Raw genomic sequence first — 19,225 nt, forward strand, 5'->3', positions numbered from 1 at the left:
TTCTTTCTTTTTCTACACAACTTCCTCTTTCTGAAAGCCCATATCCTCCCCCCACTTCATGTTCATCCTGTGATCTTCACCAATTCTCTCAACTTTTATCTTATATTATCTCTTGCACTCTTCCTTCTATTGACTCTTTATCTAACCTTTACCATGACCTTCTGGGTTGCACATTAAACAGTAACCTGTCTACTCTGGATTCCCTTTATCATGCATATATTTTCATACCAACTAGTAAACTCTACCAAACCTGATTTTCCCTGCTCTCTGCCAATTTGTTCAACTTATCACCAAGAAATGGGCCATTGGAAAAAATGTCGTTCTCACAAAGATATTCTCGATATGACCTCTCTCCACGCCTCTTAGACTTGTCTCTTCTGGCTGACAAAAACCTCTATTTCTCCTCTCTCTCCACCCCCGTCGTCGTCTCTTCCAACTTATCAGTAAGCTACCCTGCCTCCTGATCCCTCAATCTCTTCTACACTTTCTACATCATACTTCACAGACTACTTTACATCTAAAGTCTCCATTATTTGCTCATCTTTTCACCATATCTACCCTCCCTCAATCATCAATCAATGGTTGGTTCCTCCTTTTCCTTCCTTTTATCCACTGACTGATTCTGATACCTCTGCCTTTCTCTCTTATGTCCACCCTTCTGCCTCTCACCGCTGCCCTATCCCAGTCTCTCTTGTTCCTCAAATCTACCCATTATTACTACCCTGTCTCACTGCGGTTATCAATGCTACCCTCCTTACCACTAATGTTCCCCTAAACTTTAAACATGCTGCCATCATTTCCATAAAAGAGAAACCCTTCCTGGATTCTTCCACCACATACAACTTTTCCGCCATCTACATTCTATCTTTTTTTCCTAAACCTTTGGAAAGAGTCATCTACTCCCAAATCTGTTAACATCTCAAGCGATATGCTCTTCTACCTTCTATCTAATCTGGCTTCTGTTCTGCACATTCCTTTGAGACTGCTCTTCTTCACGTGTCTAACTAACTCTTTTCTTTTTGCCCAACATTATAATCTTTCTTCTTTTCTAACTCTTCGACATCTTTTTGTAGCTTTTGACACTGTTGACCACCCCACTTTCTCTCTGCTCCTTCCTCTCTTGGTTTTTCCGATTCAGTTCAACAATAGTTTCTCTCAGACCTACTCCATCTCCTGATCAGGTAATACTTCTCCCCCTTAGCTTTTAATTTATGGAGCCACTCAAGCTTCTGTCCTGGGTCACCTAATAATCTCTATTTACACAATTCCTCTTGCCTCCCTCATCAAGTCTTTCAATCTATCGTGTCACTTTTACGCAGACAACTCCCAGATCTTTTTCTATTTTTCTTCTTTCTCTGGCTCCCTCCACACTTCCTGCATTCAAGCAATTTAAAACTTGATGTCCTCCCCTCTAGCTCTTCCTTAACCCTTCTAAAACCGAGATTCTCTATTTTCCGCATCATCTCCCACTCCCTTAATCCCTATTTCCTGTAATTTCTTTCCCCCATCCTCTATCCCATTGTGCCCCACTGCCTGCAATGTGGGTTTTATCTTTGACTCTGCACTCACAGTTTCTCAACAGATTTCCTCTACTGCTCATAAATGTAATTTCCCCCTTTTTAATTTACATATGATCAGCCCCTTTCTCTCCTTTCATGCAACTAAGCTAATTTTCTCTTTTGTATTTTCATGTTTACATTACAGCTCAGCCTTACTTGTAGGACTTCGTCCTTCACATCTTGTCCCCCTTTCTTCCATCTCCAACCCTGTCATTTGTCTTCTTGTTCTACTACCTCTGCACTCCCCCTTAAGCACTTTCTTCTCTCCATCTCCCTTTTTCGTTTTGCCTTCATTTTCACTTTCTTTGCATCGTCTTCAAATGTTAACATGGTCTTGCTTCTTCTTATCTTTCCTCCCTTATCTCTCCGTACACCCCTTTATGCTAGCTTCACTCTCAGCATCTTCCCTGCTTTACTTCTCTTGAGCCTTCCTACAAAGCTTCACAGCCTTGCTCTTTTTCCTTCGTCACCCCTGAAGAATGCAATACCCTCCCTCCCGACATCCGTCCTTCCCCCTCGCTTCATATCTTCCGATCTCACCTTAAGGCTCACCTCTTGCTTTCACTTTTCACTGCCTATTATCTGTACATGTGAACATTTAGGGGCTGATTCATGCAATTTATGCACCGAAAAAAGGGGGTTTGTGCGCCATTCTGCCCGCAACTCCCCATTTGACAAACAGGGATTTGCGGGCAGAATGGCACACAAATCCCCGTTTATCGTCGCACAAATTCCATGAATCAGCCCCTTAACTTGTACCCCATTTTATACATGTGGTATTTATTTAGTATTTATTATTTTGGTTTTTCCCCTGCATTTTATATACTCAAAATGTTGTGTATAGGAATTAATCAATGAAAATAATAGTTAGTGATGCCTTCCTCACACTGACCTTTTTTCACCCGCTGGCCACCAATCCTACAGTACATAGGGTGATGGCCCAGTACCTGGGTCTCAGGACAAACACACAGTTTAATTTCTTGTTTTATGCTATGTCTGCATTAAACTTATTGACACAACCTGAAATCCATCATAGAGGGCATCTTCAAACTTGCATTTGAGCTGTAGCTACAGTACTCTCATGTGCTGCCCTTCCCTCCTTTTACCTGCCCTTTCACTGACTGAGTGCTGACCTTAGTAAAATCCCTGATACCTGCACCCCAGCACTTTTGAGCTGAACCTACCCTCCCTCTCAGTAAGGCTGTAATTAAACTGTTTCATTGAGAACTGCCTTATGTACAACCATGTGTGTTTGGCACTGCAATCAGTGTCTCTAGAAATTCCCTGTCCTGGGATGACAGATATCACCCATGTGAAAAGGTGAAAGATGCAAAAAGCTTGCCAGAAGACAGAGGTGGAATCAAGCACTCTGCAAGATGTTAACATGTCCATTCGAGCAGTGCACTCTCAATCCCCAGCCAGACAAATCCACATTTCTAATGTACTGGATGAAAGGTAAGAAATGAAAAGAGGCAACCAAGAATGTAATGCAACGCAAGTTGTGATGGAATTGTGGTGAGACAAAACATACTATATAATTCAAATTACATAAATTAAAAAAGGCAATCCAACCTATTTATGATGATTATTTTTTATCACAAAAAATAAAAACTGGCACTGATTTGTGGGCTGTAATCAATGGGCCCAAACCAACACAGCTGAAGGGCCCAATGGGAAAAGCAACTGCCAGTATTCAGAAACCGCATGCTGAAAAGCAGCCTCTTTAGGCGGACTATGCGGGTGTCTTTCTGCAGTTGAAATTCAGCGAAAGCCAAAACAAAAATGTAATCCAAATGCAGATTGGAAAATCACATCACATTTTCACTGCTTGAAATTTTCACTGCAATTTTCACTGAAACTGTCACCCATCAAGAAGTGGTGCACTGTGACAATTCAGACCCACCTTTCAGCATAAAGCACTTAAAGAAACAGCCCCATACTTTCAGCTGTCATATTTAAGAAGAAAAACAATGCTGTGTGAAAAGAAAGAAGAAATCCATTGATGCAAAAGCAAAATGAACCCTGAGCAGTATAATCACACATTATGTCAAAGAATCAAGGCTGATGTTAGAAAATACAATATGTGAGTTCCTTCCAGCCAACAAAAAATGGTGGGTGTCTGGGCAAACTTCACAAAGGACTGCCCCCACCGAAAGCCCGGTTTGTGCATCCAACTGTTTACAATGACTAATCAATATGGCCTGCCCAGAAGGTGTCGAAAAACAAGTTTCCCCCAGACGTGGAGTCTCTAAAAGCTCATTACTGTGCCCGGCTGATGGCCTGGCTGGTGCATGACCGGAAGGTATGGTGGAGGTGTGAAAACATGGCCTGCAATCAAGGCTGAACTTTAAAGAAATACTGGAAAATAGAAGCTTTTCAGATCAATGGTTGGTGCCGTTCAGATAAGAGGATAGGATGCTAGATGTCTGCTGTGTAGCAAATTCATCCCCTATTTACAATCTACAGGCTACACCTCAAACAACAAAGAGACTAATAAAAACACTGGCCCAAAGAGGCAAATGGTACTGGAGACAGGAGGGCTCCAATTTACATAAACTAAATAATTGCTATTCATTTTAAAGGACTATTATCATTTAGGCCTTTTTCTCAGCAACCATAAGTTGTTCTTCCTTGATTGATGTGTCATTTTTTTAGATCATTTCCTGGCGATGATGTTGAAAAAAATGAGTCCACCTGCAACTTAGGTAATTGTATTGGTGAGCTAAATGGTGTTCCTGGCTGCTCTGAACCTGTCCCGGATTTAAGAGCTGGCAAACTGGTGGAGGGTAAAGTTAGGATTGTAAAGAATAAAATTACATAATTATTATGCTTTGGTGTAAACAGCAGAAATCTAACACAGGGACGAGCAACCTGGTGGTAATTTTATTAAATGCCACATGGGTAGCTGAAGCTGAATATATTTATGTTATAGCAGCTACTAGTAAATTATGAAGTTTTACTAAAACATTTATTTTTGCTGAAAATTGACATGAAACAAAAGGGGATTGCAAATGGGAATTGCCAATTGTCTACTCCAGAATCCAAAAACCAATCCTTAGAAAGAGGCTGGATTTGGGAGGCGAGCGAAGAGTAACTGTCCAATCCTATTTGCGAGAAATCTTGCAGGGTATTGCCCAAAGGTATGACATCCTTTTTCCAACAGTAGTTTTTACGATGGAATTTTTACCAAAACAATTCCATTGAAAAACAAACTGAAATATATAAGGTGTTAAAAGGGGTGGGCAGGTGGTTGGTGGGGTTAATAACACAGGGAAATAGAGGGGGTGGGGTTAACCCCAAATAAAAAAATATATAATGATTTTTTTCGATGGATTTATTTCAGTAAACAAACCATCAAAAAAACTATTTTCGGTAAAACAACACAGAACCTGCCTAAGATTGTAAACTTGATGGTGTCAGCACTCACAGTGCTAGACCTGGTGGAGTGGATTCTGGACCAGGACTGCTTGCATGTAAGAAAATAAATGGGAATGTGTACGTGGCTGCGTGTGTGATGAATGAATATATGTTGTGTGGGTGTGTGTATGAAGGAGAGAGTGAAAATGAAAGGCTCCATGAGTGAATGTATATGAATGCATGAAAAAATATGCACACTGCTCCACTCTGATTTGTGGGTGCAGGTGATGAATCAAAGCAGAGACCCACTCACCAGCATGGTGCTGAAAATGCTAATTAGCGGGCCTTTGATTTAATGAACCAAGGCAGAGATATGCTTACCTGCATGGGGAGAGCTGCTCATTTTGCTGGTAAACAGAGCATTGATTTAACGAACCAAAGCATAGATGCACTGGTGAGCAGGTCTTTGCTTTTATTCATTAAATCAAAGGCCCACTGCTCTGATTAATGAGTGGGCCACTGATTTGGGACAACCCCTACCCCTACCCCTGCACCCACAAATCAGATGCCTGATTATGATTGCGTGATAATTGTTATTATGTGGTTAGACTGGGTGGCATTGCTGCAGCCAATCTGGGTACTTTTTCTGCCTATGGCATGACATTTCTTACTGGAAATGTATGATAAAGCTAGCATCTTAAGTGCTATCACCTGACTGGATTGTCATTTTGGTGCAACCAGTCTAGCCATTTTTTACTGTGACATATCATTTATTACTGGGCATTTATGATATAGCAAGCATGTTAAGTGTTATTACGTGGGTAGACTGGCATTTTGGCACAGCTAGTGTAGCCATTTATTAGTTTTGCATGGTATTTTTACTGAGCATCTATGATAAAGCAAACATAAGTGTATTGATATTTTTAATGACAAAGACACCAGGAGTATGTTCATACGTGCAGATTTTGGCATTTATGGCATAGCCAGCTTGGTCATGTTTTCTTATAGTATCATTAATGGCATTATGCACAAAGCAAACATGGGTATGTTCTTATGTGGGAATACTGCCATGTATAGGTTGCCGTCAGCATGGAAATGTATGTGCACATGCACAGCCAGCGTGAAAATGGTATCTGATACTGTTATAGATTTGGGAGAAATGCATCATGAAAACCCGTTGGGAAATACCCCTGTGCACCTTGTTGACTTGCATCGATTGGATGTTTTCATGCATTACCCTACAAAACTCATTGTAACCTGTCTGGCTTTGACCCAAGGTTTTCACAGAAAGACTGCTGTATAATGCAGAATATGAACCCATTATACCTAAAATGTTCTCAGAGGGAGAACCCCCAGAATTGCCCTTGGTTGGTTTGGGCTACTTCACTATGCTCAGTCACTCACACAAATCTGTGGCAAATATTTACACCCCTCCAATTAAAACAATCACCAGCCACCACTGGTTTTGGGTTTAAATGCATCCTGACTTAGTATTCTTGCACCATGTGTGTCAATCCACTTATGCCTCTCCAGTGCAGAGTTCTAATTTCATGTGCTTGGTTGTTTCATCTGTTCTTTAAAGTTGAATGTATATTATCAATTTGTGATTAATGTACACTATATTCAAATGAACTTCAGACACATATTTTCACCTCCACTCATACAAGTCTTGTGCTATATCCCACAAAAGCTTAATTTACTCATGCACTTTTCCCAATTAAAGCAATAGTTGTCTGTGTAGTTTAACTTGCATTAGCAATGACTTCTCCTAGTTAAATCATATAAATCATATACTGGACCGGTACAGGTCGCTGTGTGAAGCCAATACAAATGTGTCACATATTGGGAATACTTGTATACAGCCTGAAGGATGCCTTAACACTTTGTGGTAGAAATGTCTTCTGCACACGATGGGCACACTAGTTGCACACAAAACTCTGTGGGGGGCTAAAGCAAACTAGCATACATTCATGATAGTCTTAGCTGCATTTACATCTCTGTGTGAGATCTATAACAGCTGGGTCTGAAGAACTCACATTCATGGGATCACTTCACTTAGTTCTCGATGCTACTTTCATTCTCTCCTCTTCCCTTCTTGCTTCATGTCTCTTCCTTTCTTCCTTCGGAGTGTTGGAGCTAGACAGAGTCACTAAGGTGATGGCTTAGCAAGCTAGTAATCCCCTCATTATTCTTAAATCCACTCACTTGTCTTCTTGTCCCTCTGGCTCCTGAGACTCCTCCAGTGCACCATGCCAGGAATGAGCCCCTGACTGTCATGATTGTGGGTCTCATTAGGAACAGGTGGGCCTATGTGCACCAAAGGAAGATAGGAAATTATTATTAATATTATGATTATTATTTATCATTATTATTATTATTATTATTATTGTTGTATTTATTGAGCGCGGACCTAGCTTCGAGAGGCAATGGAGTGTTTTACTAAGGTATACAACAATACAGATAGATAACGAAGTGCTTTACAGAGGTAAACAACATTACAAATGCATAATGGGGTGCTTTTCAGAGATAGCAACAGAACAGATATACAGAAGGAGTAGGATACAGAGGGGCACAGAGAAGGGGTACAGCTGTACCGGGTGGTGTGGAGGAGAGAGGCAGGCGGTGTCTAGCGAGTCGGGTGGTGCGAGGGGCAACCTGATGGCCTAGGTGTTGAGAAAATAATGCATATTGCAGGGAGACGGACGCGCTGACAGGCCCTGCCATCCTAGCAGAGAGGGTGCTCTGCTAGCCCCTTCTGTCAACGGTTGTGACTTGCTCACACGTGCCTCTCTCCCTCAGCAATAATTTCTCTCACATATTATCCTATCTAAATAATGCCCTTCATTTACATGAACGTCCGACCCACCGCTCCCAGCTTCCGGAACTCACTGGTCTACGCCGCCTCCTTTCCACTTACAGGGGCCATCACACTCCCCAGGCTGTTACCGGCAGAATGATGTCACGCATTCTCAACAGGGAAGAAAACACATATTGCCGCTTACATGGGGCTGCAAGAAGTCCATGCCCTGCTAGGGGAATCACAGATTCTTACAGATGGATATGTATGCTTAAGCAATATCAGGGCTCAAGTCGAGGGTACACGCGGGGGAACGGAGTCCACCCACTTTATTCATATGGTGGACTCAGTCCGCCTCAGCTAAAATGAGAAAGATTAAATGTCCCATTTGAATTTATGAATTAAAGCCGACCTCGGGATCAAACCACAGTTGTCAGGTTTGTAGGCTGGACACTTCACCACTGGACTGTATCACCTGCTGAAAAATAGCAAACAACTAAAGGTGAAATGTCCCATTTCGGTACTGCAAGTACCATTGAAAACATTTATATTGGTTCTTGGAAAATATCGTCTCTCGGCTTTGTGTGTGCGGATTTTTATGAAAGGCAAATGCTATTCTTCCTGTTTAATTTGGGTGGTTCTGCAAAGCCAATTTAATGAAATAAGCGTAGTTCTGCTTGATATGCACATTTTTGGTGATGTCACATCCCATTGCGTTTGTTGATGAGTTCCCCCACTTTATTTTTTAGGACTTGACTCCAGTATGCTTTATGACCTGCCGAACAGGCTTTTGGCAATATTATTCACCTGCAGCTGTGAGTTGCTGATTCCCTGATTTTTCTTAAAGCTATAATGGCATTTTTCATTTAACACATGTAATCACCTGCTTTTATTTCTCTATTTGCTTCACATTAATTCCCTTTTTTTTTAACTGCCAACTCACCCAAAAATGTTTAAATTGCAGAAAGGCCAATAGCTTAGAGAGGCTACTGCATGGACAGGGATAGTGGCTCAATTAGAATGTAAGGAATTAATGACCACTGCAAAGGAAGCCATAGTGTTATATTTTAACACCAATAAGAAAGAGGATACCATTGGCGTGGCATAGTAAGGGAGCCTTTACATCTAATTTTAGAGGATGGACACATGGCAATGTTGGCTCAAAGAGCAAAGCATACTTGATACAGGAGAGATTATATCTCTGCTTACAGGCAGCAATTATCTGTGCATGCAGCAATGTGACATACTAATGAAACAGTGTTCTGCAAAGCGTCAAGTTGTGATTTGCTAGAATACAATGAAAGTGTTGGTCCACACATAACAAATCTGGGAGGCCCCTGCTCGTCTCAGATTTTCAGCTGCTAACTTTTACCTGAAGGTTAACTTTATCTCTAAGATGCCCTGAGCAAATGTGTGTGAATGGCATGTGCGCACGCACATTTCAAAGACGCTGTAGGAATCTCCAGATTTCCTCCGGTTTTAGGCTTTGAGGATCAGGAATAAAGCAGCAGATCCACACCCCAGATGCCACCAGGCCCATTTGCTTTTCAGGTCAGTGGTGAACGAGAAATCGGGATTTGTTAGACACGTCTCTTGCTTTGACACAATGATAGGTTTAGGTAACCAGAACTTTTCATTAGTGACATTGGAAGTGCAAAGAAAGTTTAGATATATTATGATAATTGCTTCTACCCGGATTAACTGTACTTTATGGATTTGCTGTTTTTATGTTGCACTGAATGATATGTATCCATGTTCTCTTGTTTTTCTGTTCCTTTATTTTTCTATGTTGTATACACAACGCTGTATTGCTTTAAGTATATTAAAGATAAATACATAAATACATTAGTGACATTGGATTGCTGACCCGGGAATCGTCTGTAGGACATGTTTGAATCATTAAAAACAAATTGTCAGAGACGACCACCAAAGTCATTTTCGACGCAAAAACAAATGGCACAATTTGAGTCGGCAATGCTACCTATATGTCATAACATGTCTGACTCTACTGCTGCTACTAAGGAATGCGGTAGGTCAGAATCGACGGAGGAGCCGGGCTTGGTTAAAATGATCAGGAACGTAAAGAGAGCCAAACACTGATTGGCTTTGAGAAGAGGGAAAACGTCAATGCAGGTGTGAGTTGAATGAACAGACTTCATGATGTGCCTACGCCCTTTTGACCCACTGGCACTGCCACCTCTCTACTTGACATTGATCGTCTGTTTGAGCTGCATGATTTCCTGTGCTCACCTATCAGTAGTATAACCAGTTTATCACAAAGGATTTAAATGTCCATTAGGAATCTCTTTGGTTAGCCAATGCATTGTGTTTCACGATTTGATAGGTCACATATTGGCAACCTGCCCTTTTACATTCAGGTACTTTTCAAATGATCAATCTGCTCTCCTGAGGCCACACTCACTGTAATAGCATCTCGGAGACTAGCGTTATATTTGCCTCACTTCCAGCACACAGCAAAATGTATTATCTTGTGAGAAGTATTGCCATTTGGCAAGGTTATAGAATCCCTGCAGTTTTGATTTTGATTACATTAATGAAATGATGCCGGTAATTACATTTCTGAACAGGTAATCTGCTCATCAGATTCCCATTTCATAATCCCCATCCCAAAAGCATAGTGTGTACCTGCGCTTTGCTGCATTAGTATCCTGATCTACAGCGCTTGCTGTAACAGCGGCACCGACACAATCAGAGGTCACAGGTGCCCATTTGCCAGGTGCAGTGACAATCAAGTCTCTGCAGCACAGAGGCTGCATTAAGGCATGCACCCCAATCCCAAAACCCTATAATTTTGGGTTTTCTGGTCTGATTGTAGATATTTCTTAAAATATAAGCCTTACTTGAGTTATGGTATGGTGGATTGCATTTATCATAATTGTTACTGCCACATCGATTTGATATCACACGTGTCAATTCTTAGAGCCCAGCTCAGCTATGAAAGGATTGTGTGTATTCTCCCCAGCCAAACTGGACCTTGTTACTCCTAGGACTGTAGCTTTGGGGATTGCCTCTGTTTGTTCCTTTGTGAAGTTCAGTAACACCAGCAGAAATCAAAGGACACACCTATCCACAAAAGTATTTGCCTCACAGCAGGGTGCTGCAGACCAAAAGAGCCTTTCAATCTATTGAGAGGGGATAGGGGCAGGATTAAGAAAACCAGACGGGGATCTTTACAGCTGGAGAAAGTGCCTACCATCTTGTTTCTCTATGCGTCTATCTTTCCTTCCTGTCCCCTCTACTTACTTTAGCACAAAGCACTTTGGGTTTAATGTCAGAAGACAAAGTACACTTATTCCAAAAACACGGATTGGACTCCTAAAGCAGGCTAGATTTAGTCCAGTCAGGGACCGGTGGGGATTACCTGCCTGCTGTTGGGACAAGACCTGCCTCTCTGCCAGCTACAATGGTCACTAGGACCTCACTGTGTTGAGGGACAGCTGCTGTTGTGGGCCAGCCTCCACATGGCAGTCCCAGAGCAAGGACTGAAATGTATCCTTGAGTCCCTGGATCCGGACTCAGAGCAACCTGAGTCAAGGTATCCAGGATCCCTGTGTTTTCACCATTGAAACAATCTGAACTGTGATTCAAGCCCATTTGACTGTGTGAAACCATCAGGACCCCGCAGAGCTGCAGTTTGCACTTACCCACTCTTTAAACTGCTGAACTGAGTGTTTGAACCTGTTTGCCGTGCTAGCTGAGCATATTGCTGCATCAGCTTGAACTACAAACTCTTTATTGCATCTGTCACCTTTGAACTGCCTCTTTAAACCACCAGCATCTTCAATGCCATTCTTAATTGACATTCAATCAGACCCTGGGAGACCTTTGAACGCTGCACCAGAGTCTCTCGACTCAAACTGCGCATCCAGCTACAAGCCTCTTTACCGTCTAAATGACTGTCAAACCAACCATAGTGGCCCTCATGATCCTCACTTCTCTGAGCATCACTTTGAACCGCATAAGCCCCTGTTCAACCTCTGCTTAACATCTGCTCTCAGTCCAGAACAACAGGACTACAGTCCTCGAGCCATTGAACTGCATGTATGGACCTGTAGGCCACTGCACCATGTTCACTAAACACGTCATTGCTTCAGCTCGTACTATAAGCTCTGTATTGTATCTGCCACCTACAAAACACCACTCACCCTGCCAGCATATATCTGTCAATCGTCATTGCCAGTGGAAACAACCCTGGTGGATCATTGAGCCCCGACTCTCGAACGCTGCATGAAACTGCTCGAACCGGACGGTGCCTCTTCGTTGCTGAATCAGCTGTCAAACAGACCCTGGTGGCCCTTACAATCTGCAGACTCTTGAACGCTGCATCGAACCAATCCAGTAGGAACCATCATCCAGTCCCCAGCAACTTCCCAGTCAAACCAACAGTTGAACTGACCCTGGTGGCCCTCACAATTCTTACTTCTTCATGCACCACCTTTGAAACACAACAAACCGGTTCAACCCCGGATTGACACCGCTCCCCATCCAGAATAATGCAACCACTGCACTCAAACCTCATCGAACAGAACAAACAGCATCAATAAGCCGACACTGTTGAACCATCAAGAATGGCAGAGGGTATTATTCGCTGCTAACTGCCCCTTTGGTCCATCTTTGGACCCTAGAGACTGGTTAGGTCACCAGTAATCCCTTTTTTCACCAGAACATATCCTTTTTCAAACGTTATAGTTTTTACTTGCCTTGCACCCCCGATTCATGAACCAGAATGCTATGGGACTCATCACAAGCTGGGCGGTAGCCCTTAAATGCAGCGGTCATGGTGTTACCACCGTATTTAAGGGTCTGCCCAATCTCAAGTCTGGCGTGTCTACCCCCAGCTCAGAGCTGGGGTAAACATGCCGAAAAAATTCACATTTTCGGCACAATCGCTGCTGGCGGTATTACCCTGCATGAATTGCTCTGAAAATTCCCAGGGGGAACAGTTAGTGCCCAACCCGTGATTTGGCAGTAATACCGCCGGATGGGTGGGCGGTAACACAAATAAAGTTTGTCTGTATCCCAGCCGGGATACCACCAAACTCGTGTTGAGGCCCAATATCTTTCTATCTGTACATATTCTGTATCCTTTCCTGAGGGGTGGGTTTTGTATAGTGTTTTTCTGTTTAGTTATATTTTGCAGATAGTGTGTTTCATTAAAGCATATCCATATTTATTGACCTTGTTTGGACATTTCCTTTATTTCCCTTTCCAGTATAGTGCTAAAGCCCATGGCTAGTGGATGATTAGTGTATATAATATACAGTGGACATAACTGAAAGCTGTAGCCACTGGTGAAGGGCACATTCTATGGTTGGTGGCCTGTTAGTTTTTCTAAACTATACAGTGCATATGTGTGAAGACTGTGGCCAGTGTCCATGACTGAAGGCTATGGTTAGTACGCATTAATGTGTTCAAATATATTTGGCTATGCACACTGACCCTGGCTGAAGGCCATCCTTAATGCCGGTTACTGTTGTAATGTGATTAGTGATGTCATCAGTGATGTGATCTGTGATGTCATTATTGTGGTCATAGGCTGCGCAACAGGGGGCACAAAGTTAAGGTGTCTTTAGCTGAATTGCAGGGGTTTTTGTTGCATTAAGTTCTCACCTTAACGTCCCTTCAACTGAAGATTTTTCCTTGAATTTCAAAGGTTTTGTTATAATGTATTTCTCACCTAAACACCCCTGCAACTAAAGTTTTTTCCTTCAATTTCAAGGGTTTTGTTATTCACTAGAGTTTTAGAACGCTTCCAGATCACTAGCATGGTCTTCGGCCATGGTCAGTGGGCACCGTCTTTAGCCGTGCCCACTGTCCATTTTAAAACACTACCAGACCACTACCCATTGCCTTCGTCATTGGCTGGTGGGCACAGCTGAACACTACCAAACCACTCAATATTTTAAAACACTTGCAACCCATCACTCAAATGTTCATCAACCACATACTAATTTTCACCTGTTTTGACAGTGGTATTGCTATATATAAAATAATGCATACTTTGAGAACTCACAAAGTTTTAGGCAATGCACAGTGCAATGAAATCTTTTCCTGAGTATCTCCCACTTTGGTTAAATATTGTGCTACAAGGTTCTTGTTTTATGGCCATCTCTTTGTGACTGTTGTGCTACACTGTACAACCTCAACTAATCACATGCAAGTAGCATATAAAAAGTAAAGAAATGACCAACTACAAGAATAACACAGGCCCAAGTACTTTTGCCCTCATAGCGTAAATAAAAAGCTGGCATACATGATTATACGTACAGATAAGGAAAAAAGAGGTAGAAAGTGGAAAAAACACTCAAATTCATACATAAAACAAAGGTAAAAAAAGAACATTTATTTGTTTTTGCATTTTATATTTTGGATTTGTTTTTATATTTGTTTCGAAAGAAGGGGGGGAAATAATTGACACTTCAAAATATTCCTGCCATTCACGATTGGCCATGTGTTCTAAAAGAGCCTTGCCCAAAGTTGCGACAGGTTTTGCACATCACAACAAAGTTTAAAAGATCAGATGCAGGCAGAATGGACTGAGGTTCAGTGTTAGTTAGTGGACAATAACTAGTAATCGTATTGGAGCTCTATGGCACAGATGTTAAATACTGCTGTACTAATCTTGCTCCGTGCGCTTTCACCTTATGTTTCACATGAGCATTCCTATACAATTCATCCACTTTATCCCAATGTATGCGGAAAAGATGTTGAATAAATGTTGTGGTTCCCAAACCTTGTGACAGCTTTTTTCACTGTCCCCTCAGCAAAACCTTACCACATAAATTCCACATGACCTCCTCCTGTTTGAAATGGCAGCCATCAAAAGGGTGAACGGTCTTTGTATCCCATTCCATGGCGGACATTTTTTTCAGTTGCAAAATGCTGGTGTGTCTTGCATCTGAATAAAGATACTCTTAGTACCCTGGTCTAATGGGCCAGAGTCCTAATAGCAATAAACCCAGAGCCAGGGGTGCATTAATGGATCAGGTAATGCCCCAGGATCTTTGTTAAGGCTTTCACTTCGGTCGGACTTGCAACTATGGATCCCAGGGCATTAGCTGATGCTGTAATGCCCCGCCAGCTGAGGGCTTATTGTTAAATAATAATTGTGTGCAACACAGATGTGCAATATATTACACACTTATTGAAAAGACAGTAATTCAACCAAACCCGTGTGTACATTGATTTCTTTACATGTGTTTCTTTTTTATTGAAAAGTAATATGCATAGAAAAACAAAGAGTTAAAAATATAGATCTTCCTGAATCTGCAAATAAACATCTGTAAGAGGGTAAACAATAATTTATCATAAAGCAAGTCAAGTTCTAAATAACACAACAAATGCAATCTCAGAGTTTCCACTGCAAATAAAGCTTACAATCTGCTTATCCAAAGGATCCACAGATGTTTACATCAGCGACAGAGTAAGCATGTGCACAGTGTGACTTCTGCAATCATAGCCTGCATTGCTGTCAAGAAATTAAAAGTTTTAAATAACATTATGTTGAATGCCATAAGTGTTTCATCTATGTACACATAGGGGCTCATTACGACCCAGGCGTTAACCATGGCGCTATTAGCGCCAAGGTTGACGCCGGTATTTTACCGATTGCACCATGGTGGATGGCGGAATTACCGCCCCAGTCCAGGGATGCCGGGGCGGTAATTCCCCATTGGCCCTTCCCCATTCCCATTTTTGCCCCCATAGGGCTCAATGGGAATGGGGAAGGCGGTAATTAGGGTACCGCAAATTGCGGTACCGTAATTACCTCGAAAGTCCCTTTGCAGGTTCCTTCCTTAACGGCTGGTAAAACCAGCCGTTAAGGTGGGGACCCGCAAAGGGACCTCGTAATTAGACGGTAAGGGGTTAACGGTGCCGCCACCTTTTACGGCGCCGTTAACCCCTTACCGCCTGGGTCGTAATGAGGCCCATAATCTTTTGTTTTTCTAAAGAAGATGGGAAAGAATTGCCACTTAAAAAAAGAAAACTAAGGATAACAATTAATCTGGTATTCAGCTATTATCTTGTCCCAATCCTTAGTTGCGGCACCTCCAACAGCTACCCATTGGTGGCATAGATCACAGATGACTCTCATAACAGACATTGGGAGCAGGTAAAATTAGAACATGTAGAGTTGACACTGCTGCCAAATTCAAGGGTTCATTCAGTGTTGGTGGTGTTGTGCTGGTGGAATCAAGTGCTGGACGTGGTTCCAATTTCCATGCACAGACTGCATGAGCCCCATGCATTTTTATTTTGTGGTGCTTCTACAATTGCCAATACACATCATCCACATCATCCCAGTAGACTCGCATGAGATGATTTTTCATGATTGATGTTCCCAGGCTTTATGACGGAACATTAGAAGGGCCACATCTTAGTGTTTTCTTGCACAATGGACACTGAACACACTCTACCTCCCTTTTACAGCACTGTTCTTTTACCTTGAAATATCGCCAACTGCCTACAGGGATTTTTATTCCTGTAGCTTTCTTCCTGTGTGCTGATGGATTGGGGACCCAGATGGCATTGTCATCGCTGCTGTTTCTGATCTCATGATTAGACATGTTAAAATGTCCAATTGGTAAGGTAAATGTAAAATAACAAGTATGACAACTCTAAAAAGACAATGCCACTAAAAATGACGCCTCCTCTCTGAACCTCACTAGCATTTCTTATGACTCCTAAAATTGAGTGCTCCAGTGCTACATATGTTCCAAAACTATGGCTGTTGCTGGCAGGAACTTTAAAGTGTTGAGGTTGAGTCTGCACAACCATCGCTCACAGCTACAATGAACACGTTAAACCACATGTAAGCTAAAAAAGGCTGCAGCCCAGTATGTGCAGAATTGGTTAAAGTCCTCCCAAGGCATAGACAAAATTAGAACTACAGGCAATCATGGAAGAGAAAAAGGGGGAAGAAAGAAAGCCCAGCGGGCAGATGAAGGCCACACACCTCTGAGTGCACCACAGAAAGTAGAAATTAGCAAAATAAAAGCACTGAGATCGAGGATAAAAGAAAGCACATGGTAGAAGATAATCTCACCCAGCTCGGTCAAGGAAAACAACAGCTGGCAGAAGCAGTCCAGTGAAGAGAAGGCGGAAACACTGTCACCTTCCTGTGAAGATAAAGACAAAAAGGCTCTAAAGAAAAGAAAGACCGAGTAAAATCAGAAGGCGAATGGAGATAACTTTGACCCAGACACTCTCATTCATCCCTGGTTATCAGAATGGAAGCCACCAACAAAAATAGCAGCGTATCTGATGACGAGGTTCAGAACACCGCTGGCCAAAAAGGCACAACATCTATAAACCCAAAGCCTAAGAATCTGCGCATAGGTATCTGCTGTAGAAAAGCTTGTCTGTGTTGCTCTCTTCCACTTCTATTGCTTCCTCTGATCCAGCCACATCGAACTCAACCTCTTCCTATCCTACCTCCTCCCAATCTGCACGACTGAAATGAAAGGAAGTTACGAAGAAGTGCATGGGAATGCTAATTATTCACCATAACTCCACAGAAGAACCAGCCTGCCCAGAAAACAGTCTTTGACAGCTGCCAGTATTTCTGTATCAAGCAACAGTAGAGTAACAAGAACATTCAGTGTTTCCTATTTTAAACTGTTGTAGATGAAAACTTAATAAATGATCCCAATCCTTTGCAACCTCTAATGTGATTAAGCATCTCATCCCATTCCATTACAAAAATGTGGAGAGGCCATATTTGAAAGTTATTTTCCATCAAAATGTACAAACCCATGGCCTATAATCTGTGCACAGGTATCTGCTATAGAAAGCACACCTGTGGCACTCTCTTCCACTTCAGTTGCTACCTCTGTACCAGCCACCTCCACCCAACCTCCTTCTATCCTACCTATAGCTAATCTGCATGACTGCAAAGCAATGTGTTTGAAATATGATAATTGCATCATGGTGTGTGCAATTGAGTACAAAGGACATTAAAGAAGTTCAGTCAGTTTCTATTGTAAGTTGTTGCACGTAGAAGCTACCAATAAAGCATCCTAAACATGTGCAGCTTCTACTTTGAATCAGCACCTCATACAATTCCATTACAACAATGTGGAGAAACAATTTGAGAAGATTGAATTCCATCACAATGTACAAACTCATGGCTTATAATCTGTGCACAGGTATATGCTGTAGAAAATCTCATCTGTGTCACTCTCTTCCACTTCTATTGCTTCCTCTGTTCCAGCCACCTCCACCCAACATCCTCCCATCCTACCTATACATAATCTGCACAACTGAAAAAGTAAAGTGTTTGAAATATGACAACTGTATCATGGTGTAAAGGTTCAGCCTGCATAGTTACACAAGACCTATTTTACAACACCAAAGCAATTGCTTCCACTACAAATCTATAAAAAATAATTCATTAGCAATTTATTTTAATCCCTTATTTTACAAAAATAAACACAGAAAAAAAACTGATGAAAAGAGTAGGCACAACAAACCCATACTTCAAATAGTTTTTGTGGACAGAAATTGCATTGCTGAAACCACAGTGCACCTGCATTTATTTGGGCAATTTGCACCAGAAAAAAACATTCTATTTCATTTTTACATAATAGGAGTTTGAACTAATAGTACTCCTGTATTCTTTATGAGTGTATATTTAAAAATAAAACCAATCAAGCATATTTTTCATGAAATTAAACACTAGGTTTTACAAAACAACAAACAAATGAAGACAATGGGCCTCATTATCAGTTTGGCAGTAGCCGTGCCTGTTTTACAGGCACGGCTACTGCCAAACTCGCTACCGGCACCGCAACCGCGATTGGGCAATAACCGGCCCATTACGAGTTGAATGTGCAGGTAGTTGCCTATTCACGGGTGGCGGTATTGCTGGGCTCCCAATCCCCATTCTGCCCAGAATGGGGGTGGGAAGCATGGTTGCACCGGCACCGTTATTAACGGTGCTGGTGCAATTACGAGTTATGCTTGCGGGTGCCGCACAGCCCTCCAGGTCAGACCTGGAGTGCTGTCAGGCACCCGCGAGCATAACTCGTAATTCGGCGGCAAGGTATGAACAGTGCCGGTGCCTGACCGGCACCATTCATACCGTGTCCGCCAACCTTATAATGAGGCCCAATGTTTCTTTTCTCTCTTATAGATAACCACACAGCAACACACTCCAGCCAAACAAATCTTTTTAAAGCACACACATTTTCAGATCACCCCAAAAAGCACTTTAACACACACCATAAGTGATTATAAAAGCATTGTAAATACAATCACATTTCTACTGCTCTGTGATCATTCTTTTATTTTGAGTGCAGGAATTATACTTAGTTTTTCTATATCAAGCACCTCACTGAAATACATGTACTTTACTAACAAATATCTTCCAACAATTGTTCCAACTCATTTTCTACATATACAGCAGGACCACTTAATTGTTAGCAAACACACTAGGATACAAAAAAATTCACAAAGCCCCATTATCAACATATTATCAAATACAGCTTTC

This window comes from Ambystoma mexicanum, chromosome 4q (assembly GCF_040938575.1).
Source record: "Ambystoma mexicanum isolate Mex_15411 chromosome 4q, UKY_AmexF1_1, whole genome shotgun sequence".
Lineage (NCBI taxonomy): Eukaryota > Metazoa > Chordata > Amphibia > Caudata > Ambystomatidae > Ambystoma > Ambystoma mexicanum.